Source organism: Cydia strobilella, chromosome 7, assembly GCF_947568885.1.
Source record: "Cydia strobilella chromosome 7, ilCydStro3.1, whole genome shotgun sequence".
Classification (NCBI taxonomy): Eukaryota; Metazoa; Arthropoda; class Insecta; order Lepidoptera; family Tortricidae; genus Cydia; species Cydia strobilella.
In genome coordinates, this window is record NC_086047.1 from 18,077,317 (window position 1) to 18,095,946 (window position 18,630).

General features: G+C 39.2%; 2 long non-coding RNA genes and 1 other non-coding gene across 3 annotated transcripts in view; all 3 read right to left on the reverse strand.

Annotated features, from left to right (window-relative positions):
• The window catches only part of LOC134742690 (uncharacterized), a 272,093-nt gene that overhangs the window by 162,468 nt on the left and 90,995 nt on the right, over positions 1–18,630 (reverse strand). The gene's annotated exons all lie outside the window — the stretch shown is intronic.
• LOC134742691 (uncharacterized) overlaps positions 1–18,630 on the reverse strand; it is a 132,675-nt gene that overhangs the window by 93,350 nt on the left and 20,695 nt on the right. The window lies entirely within an intron of this gene.
• Positions 12,084–12,156, reverse strand: Trnaa-agc (transfer RNA alanine (anticodon AGC)). The gene has a single exon. It is a non-coding gene; the product is annotated as a tRNA-Ala (tRNA).

An 18,630-nucleotide genomic window follows, 5' to 3' on the forward strand; every position in this document is an offset into this window, starting at 1 on the left:
ACATCTTGCAAATCAGGTGCCGGTAGCGAGACAAGGGGTCTTCCAATGAGAAAATGCCCTGGGGTGAGAGGTACTAAATCGGTTGGAGAGGATGACATGGGACAGAGGGGCCTAGAATTAAGGACGGCCTCAATCTGTGCGAACAATGATGTCAATTCTTGGAAAGTTAAGTGAGTATTGCCTACCACCCTTTTTATATGAAATTTCGCAGACCGGACAGCTGCTTCGTAAAGGCCTCCAAAATTTGGAGCGTACGCAGGTGAAAAATGAAACACTATCTTATCGTCTACAAATGCATCTGACACAGAACTGGAGGCAGCATTGAGAAACTCGCCTATCGCGCGACTGGCGCCTACGAAGTTTCTCCCATTGTCGCAAAATATCTCTCGAGGCATTCCTCGTCGAGATATGAAGCGACGCAATGCTAAAATAAAATCTTCTGTGCTCAGAGAACTTACAAGTTCGAGATGAACTGCCTTAATCTTAAAATCTATGAAAACACATAGGTAACTCTTACTGAGTTTCGCACCACGACCTTTTCTGTCACTCACAAGAAATGGACCGGCAAAATCAGTACCTACCACCTCAAATGCATGTCCAGGTGTTACCCGCTGAGCTGGCAAGTTTCCCATGATTTGCTGGGCTACTTCTCCTTTCATTCTTTTGCAACGAGTGCAATTATTGTAAGTACGTCTAGCAAGTACTCTGCCATTTAAAGGCCAATAGTGTTCGCGAATGACTGACAGAAGAAGTTGTGGCGGTGCGTGTAACAGTTTGACGTGGAAATATCGAAATAACAATTGAGTAAACTGATGTTTACCATCCAAAAGTATAGGGTGTTTTTTGTCGAAATCATAATCAGAGTTATCTAATCTTCCCCCTACTCGAATTAATCCTGAGTCATCGACAAAAGGAGTTAATTTACCTGATCCAACAATAGACCTTTGATTGCTTTCATAGTTAGGAAAGCTTTCTTTTTGTGACAAATAAGCTAACTTGGACTCTGCTTGTTCAAGCTCGTCCACAGTTAATGATCTGTTAGCTTCACAATTTTGTTTACGCCGCAAGCTATTGATAAATCGACACATGTACGCGAATATCCTTCTAAGTTTAACAAAACTGGAATAATTTGACATGTCGATAATCGGTACTGTCGGCTTTTCAACTCTTGCCGCATATACCCGTAACTCAGGTAAGCTCTTTTCTATCGCTTCAGTTTGCTCTGGCCACTGATCAATTGTATCCTGCAGGAATGCAGGTCCCTCCCACCACAGTGACAACGACTGTAGCTCGTCTGGAAACACGCCTCGTGAGGCAAGGTCACTCGGGTTTTGTGCGGAAGGGACATACATCCATGCAGCATTCGAACACTTATCATTTATCTCTGCGACCCGATGCGACACAAAAGTACACAGCTTGTTTGCAGGAATGCGCAACCAACCCAAGACGATTTTACTGTCTGACCAAAAATATCTGTTTGCGATATTACAGCGTAAAGCTTGCACAACCTTTTCACACAGACGCGAAACTAGTAAGGACGCACAAAGCTCCAATCTTGGGATAGTCGTCGGCTTCAAAGGTGCGACCTTTGTCTTAGCGCACAAAAGTCGAACCGTACAATTTCCTAACCCATCTATTGATCTTAAATAAATACATCCTGCATATGCCTTTAAAGAGGCATCCGAAAATGCATGGATTTGAATTTCAACTGTATTTCTACAGCTGGCGTGGCGTGGAATGCTTATTTCCTTTAAGTAATTAATATTGTTGACAAATCTGGTCCAGATACAGTTCGGCGCCTGGGGTATTTCTTGATCCCAGTCCAATTTCTGTGACCACAATGATTGCAAAAAGATTTTGCATAGAATAACGCATACACTCAACAGTCCTAAGGGATCAAATATACTTGAAGCTACAGATAGGACGGCCCTTTTAGTGTATTTTACATGGTTATCTAACATTTGCAACTTCGAACATTTTATTAATATGCTGTCAGCATTTGGGTTCCACTCCACGCCTAGCGTGTTACTTTGACTTGATATTTTCAAGTTATCCTGTTCAGAACTATTTGTCTCCATTACTTCACAAATAAATTGCCCAGAATTGCTTTTCAACTTCCTCAAATTAAAATGAGCTGAACTCAATGTTTTGTTGACCCCTTGATAAAGACTTAGTAATTGTCCTTCATCATCCGTACCAGTTATCAAATCGTCTATGTAAAAATCATGGACAATCACCTCCTTTATCAAAGGATCATTGCATTCGTAGCCCAGTTGGGCTAGGCATCTCGTGCTTAGGAACGGCGCACTTGACGTGCCATACGTCAAAGTATTCAGGGCTAGATACTTCATGCGCTCGCCTTCATTTTCACGCCATAATATCATTTGAAGGTGTCTCTGTGAAGGTTCCACGATTACTTGCCGATACATTTTTTCTATATCTCCTGTGAATATGAAAGCGTGTTGACGAAATCGTATTAGAATAGAAAAAATGTCGTCTTGAATCGCGGCACCCACCATGAGAATGTCATTGAGCGAGTAGCCTGTATCAGTCCGAGCTGAAGCGTCGAAAACTACGCGACACTTCGTAGATTCACTTTGCTCCTTTAAAATTGGGTGGTGGGGCAGAAAATTGGCCCTTTCAGGCTTCTTGCTCTCTGATAAGTGGTTCAACTGTGCATATTCCTTAATAAAGTCTACATATTGCGATTTTACATCAGGCTGCCTTCTAAACCGGTGCTCCAAAGAATCAAACCGTTTCCTTGCTATTCTATATGAGTCCCCCAGAACATCTGGTTGATTTTTCAAGGGCAGCGTGACGCAAAATCTGCCATCAGCTAAGCGTCGTGTGTTTTGCTTGAAATGTTCTTCGCACGCCTCCTCTTCTGGGGACAACACTGGTGCAGCTGGCACTTCCTCCAACTCCCAAAACTTACTTAGCTGATCGCGTATTTCCCTACTGAAACCACAATGCTCAGTTTTTGTTTTACTACTCTCAGCAGTTAACATTGTTTTTCCTACCACTAACCAACCAAATATGGAATTTTGCAATATAGGCTTATTGCGACCAAGCTTAATTTGTCCATTGCGGATTAAGTCCCAAAATATCGCACCGCCTACCAGTATGTCTATTTCTGCAGGCTTGTACCAGCCTGGGTCTGCTAATGTGATATTTTGAGGGATTTCAATATCTGAGATATCCACTTCCTCTGACGGTAAGGGTTTCATTATCTGAGAGAGAATGTAGGCATCAACTCGCGCACAAGGACCCTTAACACTACGATTACGCGCTTGAATAGTTACCGCGCAGTGCTTTTTGACATCAAACGAAATATCTTTAATACCCGTAATGTTGACGTCTGTATCCTCACCCTGCATGCCTAACTTCTCCACCAGCGCCTCAGATATAAAATTAGATTGTGAACCACAATCAAGATAACAACGAGCCTCATGCATTGCATTTGTTTTTTCGTTTCTAACTAAAATAACTGCAGTGGACATCAAGACCTCACTATCGCCGCAGACTGATAACGATATGGGCGCACACACAGCATACTCCTTCTCACCTCCGTCCTTCTGCTTATCCGACGTCATAGTTTTGTGTAGAAGAGTGTTGTGTTTACGCTTACAAATAGCACAAGGACTTGCCTTACATTGGTGTGCAAAATGCCCACCTCGGAAACAGTTAATACACACTTTTAAAGTTTTTATCAATGCATTTCGCTCATCAACTGACATTTGATTTAATTTTTCGCAGTTATAAATAACATGATCACCGTTACATACACGACATACTCGCGCGTTATTTATGTTTGAGTTGCTCGATGTGTTGGAATCGCTCGCCGCGGCAACAAATGATTTTTGCACTTTATCCATTCGCTTATAAACTTGCTTATTCTGAGCTTTCTCACTAGTGGTTGTCGCCGAAATCATTTCCAACACATCGGCCCTCTGACGTAAAAACTCATAAAAATTATCCAGAGTAGGATTTTCCGCTAAGCTATTTCTATACTCTTCCCACTTCGTGCAAGTGGCAGTATCCAGTTTACTTGCGAACATAAATATAATAAGTGTGTCCCAGTTATCTGTTTTTTCACCTAAACTATTTAAAGCCCTCAAATGTTTCGAAACATGATCAATTAGAAAACGCAAAGACTTATCAGACTCCCTTCCTAGCAAAGACACATCAAAAAGTGATTTAAGGTGAGTATGAATTAGCTGGCGCTTGTTATCAAATCTATCGCAAACTAGTTTCCAAGCCACGGTATAGTTAGCCGCCGATATTTCTAACGATTGGATAACAGACGCTGCGCTTCCTAATAAGGATGCTTTTAAATATTGAAACTTACAAATATCACTGAGATTATCATTGTTGTGAACAATTGATATGTAAACATCGCGAAACTCTAACCATTTGTTGGTAGAACCATCAAAGCTAGGCAGACGTATCGTTGGTAGCCGTACACCACCCGCGTCCGTCCCACTACGGGACGAGCGCGCGTCGTCGTCCGGGCCCCCATCCAGCGAGGAGCGAGGCTCATTAGCCGCGATCAATTCCTGCGCCTGACTAATTGCACAAAAGAATAACTTTTCTGTATTTTCCCGCTCACTAAAATCCGGCTCGCTAGCTGGTTGTCCGTCCGTTTTAACCTTGGATTCACCCACTTCAATGTTTGTCTGGATCTTATCATATTCCTCAAACAACAAATCCAGTTTACGCAATCTTAATTTAATTTCATTTAAATTTGCCTTAGATACCTGTTTTAATTTCCTAAACTCTTCTAAATAGTTCCTAAATGTTGTTAATCGACCCTTAATCGATGCTCTTTTCGCCTTCAATTCTGTGTCAGACATGTTGTAAACTAATTACGAATATAGGTCAAGCGGTTAAATAAATAGTGCAATAAATACCTGTTAGGTACGATTGCCTTATAAAAGAAACAGCTGTACGTCTCACCGGCTGATAACCAGGACAATAGATCTCGGCGCAGGCGACTTGGGGGCCGGCGCGGGCGCACGGGGCGGGGATCCTGGAATATTCGGCCGTAATACTATAATTTACGTACATAAACCTATATGCAATAGCTAAATGCGATAAGAGATGCGATACAGTTAAGGATTGTACGATTATCAACTTTAATTTCAAAAAATAAATGCAATATTTAAGTACAAAGAAAATGTAGGTACCTATGCCTCGATAACGGTAAACGGCTGATGCAATTACAAATCGTAATAGTTATTTGTAATTTTAAAGATCTATATATTATGTTTATTTCAGGCCAGATAGCAACGTAAACAAGGAAAAATATGCAACTAAATGTGGTTTAACGTTAAAGTAATGATAATTTTTTGTTACTAAGTGCTAATATCGACGCGTTCAAATATGCTTTATCTGGATTAATTATTATATAACTATATAGAAATGAGATCTGCTCGCACAAACGAAACTTTACAGGGCTAACACAATAAACTAGGTAGGATAAGGAACGGGCTAACCTCCCTTTTGTTCTAGAAGTCGGCTTCCGCGCACACCAATTTGATGCTTGGCACTTAGGTATCACACTTTCTGGTAGGTATTCCACTCCGCCTCCTCTAGATCCCGGTGGTAATAAAGCAGCTCCGTTCTTCTCCCGTAAATTCTTGGTAAGTAGATTGCAGATTCGTGCTATGCGTCCACATAGCAACAGTAAGACGGTCGCCAAAATGTTCGGTGTACTCCTCAATTAAGCTCTTCTGATGTAGAATGAAGGAACTCCAGGATAGTACTAATCTTCTTTTAATTAACTTAACAACTAATAGGTACAAGTAACGTTTAGGTACTCGATATATCTATATAAAATAATTGATATGTGTAGCCGCTTCGGCTGTACGGTGCAGTCTAAAATGTAGGTACGCGGAACGGGGAGCCGTGACGTATGCGTGTGACGTCATGTGCCGTCAACTGGTCTTCGCTGGTACTTATGTTGCGCCAACAGTTTCAATGACACGAATGACATCGGCTCTATATTTTAAATCTAAGATGAGGAAGGAACAAAGAGGAGGAAATCTTTATACGACATAAATCACAATGTTAAAGTTTTTAAACGGGTGACCTTAGCCATTGGACAAACCCTAAAATCCCACGTAGGGTTACTTCTCAGGAATGCTCTAACGTTAATATTTTTTTAAATTAGAACAGAAGATAAAAAAAATTTTTTCAAACAAAAGTTATTTCCAATAATCTACAACAAAAAGAAACATACTGTATTAATCATTGGCAGTGCTTTTGACAATTTGTTCGAAAATGAGCGGCAATGATGACATTTGTAAAAAGTCAGAATCTTATTAGTGTCATAAATAAAAAAGATAATCACAGAGGTCGAAGAAGGTTTCTTAGTCTATTTATTACCTCAGGACCTACTAACACACCGGTTGTTATGATACTTTGTATTCTGGTTCTAAATACCCTAATGCATATGTACATTTCGGCTGTGTCCAATGGCTAGGGACACCCTGTATAACACTCTAAACTCTCGCGTTTTGTACACATAATTAATGTCATTACCAGGTGTAACAGTCAGTCTTCCGTGACCACAGCTAGAGCAACCTAGCTGAAACGTCGGAAACAAGGTAAAATAATGAAATTTAATCGCATTAGACCCAGTAATGACATCAATTATGAGTATTAGCTATGCTTACTTAAGTATTCTCCCCTATTTAGGTAAGAGGCAGATCCCATATAATCTCCTGAAAGCTTTCATTTACCTATGCGACATTACCCCGAGACATTCCTTCTGGTTCCTTAAACATACCTGTCATTATCATCGCTTGCCGATTTTGGTCGGTTTGATCAGAGGTAACCAGTATAAAAGTAGGTAACTATAGTTAGTTTAAAGCATTAAAGTAAATTTCTGCCAAAAATAGCTTTCATTTAACCATGCGGCAATGATCCTCTTCAGTTCGAATTTTTTTGCAAATAGCACAACTCTGATTTTATTTATTTAATGTGACTTAATGCTTATGATTTGTCTTAAAAGTTTATTCGAGGGCTGCGTCTAATGCAGCCCTTTCTTTTGGTTTAAAACTGAAGAGGCATGATTGAAGCTACTTATTTTCTGGATATTTTCTGGTGAGCCCGCGTAGCCCGCAGTAGCACCCGCTGCCGGAATTCATCGTTCGGCTCGACGAAAATTGGAATTCGGGCCAGTGACGATATTTTATTGGTTTAGACTCGGTACTGACAGAAATTTGTTTAATTTATTGTTCATATTTTTAATATAATATTGTTTTACTGTAATAACCTAGTTTTTATTTTCTATCGGCTCTAGTTCTGTTAGCCGGCTGCAACTTTACTTCTAGTTCCGTAAATTAGTGTCATTATCATCGCTCAACAACCATCGCATCGCAGGAACAACCGGACAGATGTACGAAAGCATTTTTGCTCAAGCTGTAACGTAGAGGTTTCGTTAACGTTCAGCCAATGATTTAATACCTTAAACCTTAAACGATGACTTACGATGACTGATGACTTATGATGAGGCGGTTAGCGACGGAATCCCGTTTAGTATAGTACCTACATTCAGGGGTCGGAAACCGGTATTTGCTCCATACAAAAATACCGGTATTATAACGTTCTTTTTCGTTCTTTTGTTTATAATTTAATTTTTAATGGGACGTTTTAATAATGCAAAATTGTTTCCTAAATACATGATTCAGTCCTACGTAATGAGCATAAAAAAATTCAAAATATTGGGCTATTTCGGGGTTTTAAAAAAATACCGGTTCCGAGCCCTGCCTCCATTTATGGATTCAATTCACCTAGTCAAAAAACAATGTAGGCAAATGTGAAGTGAATACTTTGATTGTAGATCGGTAGATAAGGCGATATGGTATAAAACGATACAGCCACAACTTCTAAGAAATCCATGGTTTGAGGACTCGTCCATGGGTCGACGCGAACTAGTTTTAGCATTTAGACTACGTTCCGGACACATCCCATTAAATAAATTTGCGTATCTAATGAAAAAGGTGCCGTCGCCAAACTGTGACGAATGTGACATTTTGGAGGATGCATACCATGTCATCATGGAGTGTGTCCGAAACGAAAGTGAGAGGAAGAATATGAACGTAACCTTATTTGAAGTTGGGGGTTGCAACCAAATTTTGGGGCACCCACTATCTGAGGATGCAAAATGTTTATACAAACTTGTTGCGCTTGAACTAAATAGAAGATAGTCACATTTTTGTATACGCACAGAGCGACATCGTCACAAAAGTGACAAAGCTCTTTAAACAATGATTTAAAAAAAAAAAGTGTCGGACGCCTCGACTCGGACCTGGACCATTCTAGAGTGAGTTATCCTTAAATCATACCTACATATGTCGACGCAGAATCGGCAAAAGCCGATAGAAATAGTTATTTACGATACAAGTGCGGAAAAGAGGAAATTACCGAGTTGCGAATTACCTATTCGTACGTTTTACAGTACATAATTATGGCTGTTTAAACTTTCGACATATGCACGAAAAGTGTTCTTTTACGCACTAGTGCGAGAAAGTAGCACCATATGTTCTGTAAAAACCTTTATGTCTGCGCGATAAGAGCGAAAGAGGCGTCGGCGCGTCGGCCGATGCGAGCCGAGCCGAATGACGACTTTTTTGCTCTTATTGTGCAGACATAACGGTTTTTTCTATCGGCTTTTGCTGATTCCGCATCGACATAAATACAAACATAAACATAAACATAAACATAAACATAAACATAAACATAAACATAAACATAAACATAAACATAAACATAAACATAAACATAAACATAAACATAAACAAACATACACAAACATAAACAAACATAATTTATTCAAAAAACACGTGGCATGCTTACATTCATACAAAACAAAAACAAATTCAAATTCCCTACATTTCAAAAATTCCCTATTCCCTAAAGAAAGATCACTTAAAAAAAATAGGATCGAATCAGCCGAACAGTAACAGCCCATCATCAAACCAAAGACCATTAAACTAACATTAGGTCCCTCAACCCAACCACTGATTACTAAGCTCCTATTACCCATTCAGTTTCACTACGGTCTAAATATGACATATAAAGGCAAAGTAATCATCGTTATCGGAAATCCCCGCATTTTGTAGATTAAGAGCTGGCCCCGGAAAATGGCGAAGCCAGAAATTTGTTGAAAAAAAAAGGAAAGCCAAATACGAGAAAGGTCCTGAAGTTGTCTCATGTGTAGGCCGGTCATATATGTTATGATTAGAATAATTAACATTGCGCATTATTGAAACAAAAACCGCAAGCGATAACTATGAAATGAATAATGTTAGCATCATCATGCCAGCATCACACTTCGCTGTATTTGGCAAATATTCGTGTTGCATCCCTTTTGTTTTGTATGCCAAAGGCAAGAGATGCAACACGAATATTTGCCAAATAAGGCGAAGTGTGGTGCCAGCATCAGGTTTAATAGCTGTGCGAGGCAGAAAGCAAGGGTTTGGTAAAGCGGGAATCAAATATAACATTGTCAGACGTTATTTTACAACTGCCGACATGAACTCTCGCCTGCGGTATTTCCGCAACTACTCTCTGCAGGTGTTATAAGCGACGATAATCAGGCGATTCTTCTGCTCGTTTGCCTCCTTTATCATAAAACAAAAAAAAACGGACAAGTGCGAGTCGGACTCGCCCACCGAGGGTTCCGTACTTTTTAGTATTTGTTTTTATAGCGGTAACAGAAATACATCATCTGTGAAAATTTCAACTGTCTAGCTATCACGATTCATGAGATACAGCCTGGTGACAGACAGACAGACGGACAGCGGAGTCTTAGTAATAGGGTCCCGTTTTTACCCTTTGGGTACGGAACCCAAAAAAGGGTAGTATAGCAAACTGTCAAGTTTCGATGCTCTCATTATAATGTACCATTTTCCGTTGCCAGCTCTCCGTCTATTTGACTTCATTTCGGCTAATTTCGAATTTTGTTTCGACATTTCCTTGGAGCATCCAATATTCTCGTATTGCTGCCTCAGGCCACGACTGAGATTGCAACGATTTGCCAATTTGGCTCAAGATTGTTACTTTGAATATGCCTTTGGTTTTTAAGGTTCCGTGCCCAAAGGGTAAAAACGGGACCCTATTACTGTCCGTCTGTATGTCTGTCACAAGGCTGTATCTCATGAACCGTGATAGCTAGACAGTTGAAATTTTCACAGATGATGTATTTCTGTTTCCGCTATAACAACAAATATACATACACATATAGACACATGTACAACACACACATGTGTTACAAATATAGACATATGTAATGTCTTGTTTGTGCTTACGAATAAAATCTTATTCTATTCTATTCTACTCTAAATACTAAAAACAGAATAAAATAAATATTTAAGTAGGGCTCCCATACAACAAACGTGATTTTTTTGCCGTTTTTTTACGTAATGGTACGGAACCCTTCGTGCGCGAGTCCGACTCTCACTTGGGCGGTTTTTAGATTCTTGAAGTGTATTTTTGTTGTTTGCTTATATCTGTGTTTATAATTCAATTCTCTCATATTTTCCTCCCTCCTAAGTCCTGCGGTACCAAATTTTGTACATAATAAAATTCACCCTTCAGTCCCAGCATTAAGTAAGTTACTATAGTAACAAACACCGATCCGCTTTCAAATTTGAATGCTCACGCGGAATATTCTGATTCTGACAGTCCATAGGGTTGTAAATTTAATAGTCTGTTCGGCTGACAGCAAATATTTATTACTAGCTTTTGCCCGCGACTTCGTCTGCTTGGAATTAGTAATTTGTGTACCTTAATTCTTAAACAAATCTGCTTTTTAATACATCCTTTTTTCACCCCCAAATTGGTCAACACTATACATTTCCACCCTATTTTTTACACCCTTAAGGGATGATTTCGGGGATAACATTATTCTATATCCTTTCCCACAGCTCAAACTATCCCCATACCAAGTTTCATCTAAATAGGTTCAGCGGTTATTGATTCCCCATACAAATTTTCACCCCCCTTTTCACCCCCTTGAGGGGTGAGTTCTGGGATAAAAAGTATCCTATGTCCCCGGGACTCAAACTATCTGTATACCAAATTTCAACTAAATCGGTTCAGCGGTTTAAGCGTGAAGAGGTAACACACAGACAGACAGACAGACAGACAGACTTACGCATTTATAATATTAAAGTATGGATGTGCAAAAAAATGAACAAAAGGCCTCTACTAGGACTATGACGTTTAAAAAAGCTGGGACTTAGGAGGCTAGGGGAGGGAAATTCAACTTTGTAAGTAGGTACGCGTGGAAACTGATGTACACGCACACAAACTGCCACATTATTATTATATGTATATATTTCCATATCTACGTAGACACTGTGATTATTACTATAGAGAAGACATACCAAACAATGAAATTGTCGCAATCGCAACCTGTACCACGCGACCAAAACGTCGTAAGCGCCGTAAAATTCATGGCGCTTACGCGTTTAGATCGCGAGATTCACGCTCCGCTTCTATGGTTTGATAACTGATGATGATGATGATGAAAATAACACAAACATACAACAAAATGATGCATAATTACTTATATGCCCATATTGCTTTTTAACACGTGTGATACTGACTGACTCGCCACGAGCGAAATTGAGTTAGTATCACACGTGTGTTACAAGGTCGTTCAATTGGTTAAAAATTAAATACTTAAGAAATTATTTGATAGAATTTTTTTTTACAATTATCAACGTATGCCGAATCTGCCTGCCTTTATGTCAAAACAAAAACAAAATGGCGGACAATAACTGTAATTATACCTTATTGAACATTTTAAGAAACGACGAAACACATTTGTGGTATTTTCTATAAAAAGAGACCTTATTGTCGATCGCGCTTGCGCCATTATTAACGATGCTCCGATATAAATACAATGCCGCGCGACGCTGTGCGGCGTAAGTGCCATCGACAATAAGGTACCTTTTCATAGAAAACGCCCCATTTTGTGGAACAGGTGGTATTGAAATTAATTTTGTATCAAGCAGAAACGTCTGCGAACGATGCTATTAAGCTTAGAAACAAATTGAAAGAAAGTTCATTGTCTTGGGTGGGACTTGAACCCACGACCACTGGATCGCTAGCCCAGTGCTCTGCCATCTGAGCTACCACGACCACCAAGACCCAAAGAAGAACTAAGAGAAGTTATTGAAATTGTAAACTCGTGTCATAGAATTATCTACCCAATGTAGTATGATGATGATGATGGTATTCTGTTATCCCTCATCAGGGACAAGGGGCTCTCAGAAGGGATTTTCATTTTTCGCGGTCCAACGCGGCCTCCTCCAGCTCCGCCAAGCCGAGGCCAATTGGTGCAGCCTCCTTTTCCACTGTGCGCCTCCAGGGGCCCATTTCTCGAACGATATTAGTCTAATATTATTAGTGTGTTGTCATGACAACCCATACAATTGGAAAGTTCATGGACTAATAATATTAGTCTAATATCGCTCGAGAAACGGGACCCTGGGGCCCATTCCTCGAACGGTATTAGTCTAATAATATTAGTGTGTTGTCATGGCAACCCATACGATTTGACAGTTCGTGGACTAATATTATTAGACTAATACCATTCGAGAAATGGGCCCGGTGGTACGTGGGCGACCTTGCCCCCCTTTTCCGGGAATGTAGTATAATTTGAATAATTTAGAAACGAAGGTGTTACTTTGTGGAAACCTATATTAATTAAAACAATAATATTGGTGGCTGATCTGCGAAATAATAACCGTTTTGCGGTGGGAGCAAATTATACGTGACTAAGTAGGTATTACGGGTTAGCACTGATTGATAAGCACTTTATAGGGGATAAGCATATTAAATAGGGATATAAGATGGTTATACTTTTACTACAATTTGTTTTAAGAATGTAACAATCCAATATTAATTTCTAATTGTTGTATCAACATTTCATTCAATTTCGCTTATTAAAATGGAGATACAAATATACAAATACTTACCTACAAAATATATCACATTCAATAATATAAGTAGGGTTTCCTTTTAGATTATTGGCTATTCAAGTTCATTTCGATATCTGACGTCTAGACAGATATTGACCTTGTCCCATTATTATTATTTGTATATCTTTTCATGTCTAGAGACCAGGGGGGTCCCGGATCTTTGGGAGGCGTGCGTGGGGCAAAGCCAACAGCGCAGAGGCACAGATTATATATAGTTAAAATAATAGTTCTTACGAACAGATACTTATCTCTCAAAGAAAACGCAAATACCTACCGTTTTGATACCTACATACAAATAAAATGGAGTGACCTTCAACGCGCCGCTCCCCGCACCGCGCGCGCCGACACAACGCTAGGGTTGCCTACGCTTCTTTCAAATACTTATTAGTGTCTTAGGCAGATATCTAGCTATAAATGTGTCGTAAGAAACATAACCTACATCTTTAATAACAATTTAATAGCACCTACGTTGCTTATAACAATAGGGGAAAAGCATACCATCCAGCTCATACCCCTGGCCCCACTGTGGTAAATCCTGGCTAAACGCCTTGGGGTCAGCTCGGCTGTCGATGGAGATCTTCAGGCTCTTCCACAGCTTGCAACACTGCTGATTCTTTCTGCCCCAGCGGGCATCGGTTCTACGTGGTATGTGCCCCGCTTTCTGCCATTATATGTTTGGATGTCTGTTGCTTAATCACGGAAGAACGACAGATTGAACAGAAATGGGAGTCGATGAAATGAGAGTTGAAAATGACAGGATTACTAAGTAAGGAGGGAATAGGGAGCAGCTAGATCTTACTTCTCCCTTCTTCGACCAGTAGAGAGACAGACTATAGGGGTAACTAAGTATTTATAGGGTAACTTACCATCCAGCTCATACCCCTGCCCCCACTGCGGTAAATCCTGGCTAAACGCCTTGGGGTCAGCTCGGCTGCCGATAGAGATCTTCAGGCTTTTCCACAGCTTCATGGTGACATCGCACTACCACTGAACACTGCACTACACAAGGTCATATCTGGAACAAGCAGAAACATGTCATTTAGAAAAAAATATGGCCATAGCTAAATAATAACAAACTACAAGTAAGAGACAATTGGCTCTCGAAAGAAAAAAAACCGGCCAAGTGCGAGTCGGACTCGCCCACCGAGCGTTCCGTACTTTTTAGTACAGACGGACAGAGGAGTCTTAGTAATAGGGACCCGTTTTTACCCTTTGGGTACGGAACCCTAAAAATGATCGATAGAAAAAAATACACGAAAACATGGCCGAGTGGTGTGGTATTTCGGCGGATCCGTGGGCGTCTGCTGTATGTATGTATGTATCTATGCGCTTTAGTTGCCTGATAATGATAATAATTGATATTTAATTTTATATGTTTATCAATATTTCCACGTTTACAAGCTTCCTTGATGTGGTTCGGCTTGAGCCGATTGCTCGGTAGTTAGACTAATAGAATAGTGTCTGGGTGTGCATTGTTTGAGGCGACGGATTATGTCCCGTGAACCGTGGCGTGTGCAAGCACTGATTGGGGCAGACTAATAACTGCTTATTAGACGTTTATAAGTAAAATAATTTCGTGTGATTCTATAAACTGAGGGTTTAGGATTATATTCTTTCTGCCGTGCAGATACTAAAGAAGAGAAATTAAAACAAGTCACTTTTGCAGATACAAAATACATTACGGTCACAAAACATGATAATATAGGTAATAAAATAATAATTCAGCGTATATACGTGCCACTGCTGGGCGCATGCGTGAGACGGCTTGGACTATAGTCCCCACGCTAGCCCAATGCGGATTGGGGACTTCACATACACCTTTGAATTTCTTCGCAGATGTACGCAGGTTTCCTCACGATGTTTTCCTTTACCGAAAAGCTAGTGGTAAGTAGCTAATGATATTTCGTACATAAGTTCCGAAAAACTCATCGCGGTGGCGGTGGCCGGGGTGGTGGCCGATTGGATATGACGTCCGACTTTCAATCCGAAGGTCGCGGGTTCAAATCCTGGCTCGTCACACAAAACATATTCAAGAAAAATAATGAGGGATTCTGTATAATGTGACCCGTTTTATTGTCTGAAGACGTAATAGAATAGCTGTGTGGTAGCTTGGAATTGAGCGATAGAAACAAGGTCTCATTACTCTAAGTCGCATTGCTTGCGGGTGACAGATTAAGATGTCAATCGGATGACTACTGCAGCAGCACAACTGCAGCTGCATTAGTGTTGCGGTATTACTGGTCTTAAAGCGAGGTTTAGACTAACAAGAACTTGCATGTAATTTACGTTACATTGCTGACTACTAAGGTAAACTGCATTCAAAATGTTTATCAGATACCGCAGTGTAATGAAAATTGCATGCAAGTTCTTGCTAGTCTAAACCTCGCTTAAGTCTTTGTTGTAGTATGTTTATAAGTACAGTCAGCTGCAGAGATAGTTGACCCACCCTGCGAACGCAGTCTACGCAGGTGGGTCAGTTATCTCTGCAGCTGACTGTACATATAAGGCTGCATAAATTTCAATCTACAATTCACCACTACGTAGATAAGCCCCGGCTTGTATTTTCCTCGCGCATAGAATCGAGATGGTACTCTGTACGGATCAACACAACCTCGTATATCGAGACTATCGAGAGCTTAAAGCTAAAGGCGCTTACGATTGTATCACAAAACGTTTAACAATTAGGGCGTTGCGCTATAAGTTTGTAAAGGTTAACAGCATTTTATGCTATAATCTACTAAACTAAGAAATTAGAAAGGAACAAAAGATATGGCGAGCCAAAAGAAAAGCAGTCAAGTGGCGAGGTCCCGATGGTTGGTCGGCGCGGAATAAGAGGATTTTACAAGTTCGACGATTTAAGCTTATCTATGTATGTATCTTATCTTTGTACATCATATATCGTTGGAATCAGCGTTAAATAGGCTATTTGAATTTAACAGTTGAATGATCGTCATGTTTATGCATTTGGTCAGACTTAATCGATCCCCGGAAGAGTGTCAGTTTTCCAGTTTCCTTGTTAAAAATGACTACCGCCATAAAAATAAATTGATAATTGCTATTTAATTATCAAATTAAGACTTATTTCTAAGATTGGATTGTGAAAAAGAACCCACCATACAATTATTTTTACAAAACAAAAACAATTTCTTAAAAATCAAAACTGAACTGGCTAGGCGGTCCGGAACGGTTCTCACCAACAAATGTTATACCAAGTGTTATCGTTTTTCCTACTGTTTGTTATCCTTGTCCTTGCCTAACTCGCTACTTCTAATATTAGTCCCTTAACAGCACCGTGGGTTTTTTTGCTATACAAAATCATGAATTTATTTCACATAGTATCACAAAGGATGTTACTGTACACAGTATCTACGTAATAAATGTAAATTACAGTCTAATTCGTCAAATTGTCACAAAACAATGTTAAAAATGTCTTCAATTATATAATTTTCGTCAAAACTTTATGACATTAAAGTTTCCTTTTGTCTTAAAGAAACCGATTCGGAATGAGCGTTCAAAACTTAATATAAGCAACGCCGCAAGCCATATAATAATTCAAATTTCAAGCCCCAATTATAAGTTTATTCCTAAACTCCACCCTTTGGCGTCGGCGGTGAAAAATAATGGTTTCTTTGAAGTACAAATTGTCGACGCGTTCGAAATAAGCCTAAATGAAATGTGTCTGAAAAAGAACGCTTTGAAAAAGTGTCTGTTTGAGACGTTTAAATGAGACTTGCAATACAATTGGTGTTTTATTGTGTTGTTTAATTTTTTTTATGTTTCGTAACTGGCAAAATGTTGTTAAACGGACGTAAAGTGGTCATTTTTATAAAACTTGTATGACGGCAAAGAATTGGTATGGAAATTGGAGACACTTTATTTTTCTTCTATTAGAAATTAGGATCGAAAGGGTAGGGAAAGGGTTCTGAGTAAAAATTACATAAAAAATGACAAATTTAAGAAAACCACAGTTATGTAGAGTCGTACTCTATTTGCAATTGGGATTCCAATGCCCAAAATTGCTTAAGCGCCATTTCCACAATGAGAAGTACATACCCTTATTAATATCTGCATTGGGACCTCAGTGGATAGATTTAGCGCTGATCTATCCTGGTACCTTTCTGTGTGGAAACAGACTCTATATCCTCAATTATGATATTCTTCATAAGATTCACGGTAAATTGGCAGCTGCAATGCATGCGAATAAATTTCATGTAAAATCGTGCTCAAGTCACATAAAAGCTAATAGTATCCGTTTAATTTATCGCCAAAACCACATTCAGCATGTCCTCTTAGCATAAAAGGTAAAAACATAAGCAGCAATTAAAATAACTTGAACATTCTGCAAACATTCCAAAACCGTTCGTAATTGAATAACGCCCGGCGCAAAGCGCTAAATTCAGCGGTACCGTTACCATGAGTTTACATCCGGAGTTGCAGTCACTCAGTGGCTGGTGTGCATCTCGCTCGCATCAACATAATCAATATAGCCATCAGTCAGTAATTCATAATTCATTTATTGCATTTATAATCATGTGTTTACAGAAGGTCTTACAAAGAGCATTTTACAGCTAAAGTGTTCACATGAACCCTGTTAAATATAGCAATGTACTTATTAACTAAAACTTAATACTAAATACTAAAGCAATAATATTTCAACATTTATTTTTATATATATTGCATGCAACATGACACGTCAAAAATACATATTTTTCATAAATTCATCAATAGAGTAATAGCACCTTTTAATTAGCAGATCTTTAAGTTTTCGTTTGAACAATTCATCTTTAGTTTCGTTTTTTATTTCTTCGGGTATTTTATTTGCTATAAAATAATAATATAATAAATAATACGGACCATTTCTGAACATTGCTAACGTTGAAGTTGGTAATTCTAGCTGGTTTATTTTATTTCGTCTCTGTGATTTTATTACTTTTTGTTTAAATAAATTCATGTTCTTCCTAACAAATAGAGCTGCTATATGCGAGTATCAATAGTAGAGTATAAAACACCGTATCAAAAGTATCAGCCACATTGAAATACTTTTCTAAATAAAGATTTATCTCCAGTAGAAATGCGTTCAAAAGTAGGTATCTGTCTTTACCTCTTAACCTAATTATTTGATATATCGACACTACTATGAAAGACCCCGACTGACATGGCTGGAAAAGGTGAAAAGGGGTATGGAAGAAGCCTAAATCCCGCCTGAGATGACCCAGGACCGAGAAGCCTGGCGAAATATGACTAGGAGAGCCAACCCCAAATAATGGGAAAAGGACAAGGAGAAGAAGAAAAAGATCGGCACTACTTTGAAAAAAACTCGTGGGGATGCATACAGAGTGTGAAGTGTGCCAGTGTGAAATACGAGATTTTTTCAAAGTATTTCATTTCATTTATTTATTCTCTCATATAAGCTTACAGTAATATACCAAATCGCTTACACGGTAAACATTATGCATAATTAATTAACAAATACAAAATTTACGATATTTGAAGGGTAAAATTTATAAAACGATCATAAGACCTGTCGTCATGTATGGATCAGAGTGTTGGGCCCTAAAGATGACGGATGAAAAGAGATTGCATGTAGCGGAGATGAGAATGTTAAGGTGGATGTGTGGCGTGACGAGAATGG